Source organism: Apis dorsata, unplaced genomic scaffold (genome assembly GCF_000469605.1).
Source record: "Apis dorsata unplaced genomic scaffold, Apis dorsata 1.3 scaffold_246, whole genome shotgun sequence".
In the NCBI taxonomy this organism is placed as follows: domain Eukaryota; kingdom Metazoa; phylum Arthropoda; class Insecta; order Hymenoptera; family Apidae; genus Apis; species Apis dorsata.
Genome location: NW_006263525.1, coordinates 26339 through 27747, shown reverse-complemented (window position 1 = coordinate 27747; position 1409 = coordinate 26339). Strand labels below are relative to the sequence as shown.

At 29.0% G+C, this 1409-nt stretch overlaps 1 protein-coding gene across 3 annotated transcripts in view; it reads left to right on the top strand.

Moving 5' to 3' along the window:
- Positions 1-1409, top strand: part of LOC102671710 — an 88853-nt gene that overhangs the window by 68928 nt on the left and 18516 nt on the right. The window lies entirely within an intron of this gene.

Below are 1409 nucleotides of genomic sequence, written 5' to 3'. Positions count from 1 at the left end.
AAAAAAAAAAAAAAAAAAAAAAACGAAATCCTGGTGGTCGATTCGAGCTGTGGATAATTATTGTTTACACGTTAGATCGCACGTGAGCGATAGCCAGGGGGGCATGCACGTTTACGCACACGTGAGCTATGCAAACGCAGACGGCGGCTAAGATAAACAGGTATCCACGGATGTATTATTGAATTGCGTGGGGCGGGTGTCAGAACCACTTTTGTGTACCCGCGCCATTATCATCCGTGTGAAAGCGATATTATAGCGATTGGAACGATATTGTTTGCCATCTGGCTTCGTTACTCCTCGCAAATAAAGATTAGAGAAAAAGTACACGATAAATTTATGATTACTATTGATTAACTACTACTGTTATTTTTTTTTTCTTTTATAGATTGAGAAGGTTGCACAATACTCTATATAAAAAGTACTAAAGCAATTGTGAAGAGAAATCATTCGTTTAAGAGATATTTAAATATCTTCTGAACTAATTATTTATCGGCTTGCGTGGTTTTGTACATTTTTAGATAGAGAATGATGAGCTGTATTAATGTGTTGAAAAACATATGATTCCATTTAAATTTGGGAATGTGTTTTCTTTCAAATTTTATCTGAAACAATTTTTTAATATTATTAAGAAAATACTATAAAGAAAATAGAAATGGGCATTCATAAAATAATATTTAATGCTATAGAAGATAGCTGAGATATAAGTATAAAAATAAGAATGTCTACAATTAAAAAAATTATAAAAAAAGAAATATATTTAAGAATACAAAAAAATATATGTTAAAGGTAAGTATAATGGTAAGTATCTTTAGATTTAAATAAACTGTAAAAAATTACAAAGAAGGTAAGTATAATGGTAAGTATTTTTAGCATTAAGTAAACTATAAAAAGTTGTAAAAAAATTGAGAAAGGTAAGTATAATGGTAAGTATCTTTAAAATTAAGTAAACTGTATAAAAAATTATAAAAAAGAATCTGAAAAAGGTAAGTATAATGGGTAAGTATCTTTAGAATTAAGTGAACTGTATAAAAAATTGCAAAAAAAGAAGTTGAAAAAGGTAAGTAGAATGGTAAGTATACTTAAAATTAAGGAAATTGCTTAAAAAAAAAATTGAATTTCGGAAATACCAGAAATTTGACGTCATTTCCAAGAAATTCGAAAATTCCAAGAATTGCCCAAAATTCTTGGAAAAGTTTCTCTAACAACCTCCTATCATATTATGTTCTCCTGATACAAAATCGAATTTTTGGCCAAAAATTTCAATCAACCAAAGATTTCGAAATTTCCAAGAATTTGACGTCATTTCCAAGAATTTTAGAGATTCCGAGAATTCGACGTCATTTCCAAGAATTGCCCAAAATTCCTAAAAAAGTTTCTCGAACGACCTCCTATCATATTATGTTCTCCTA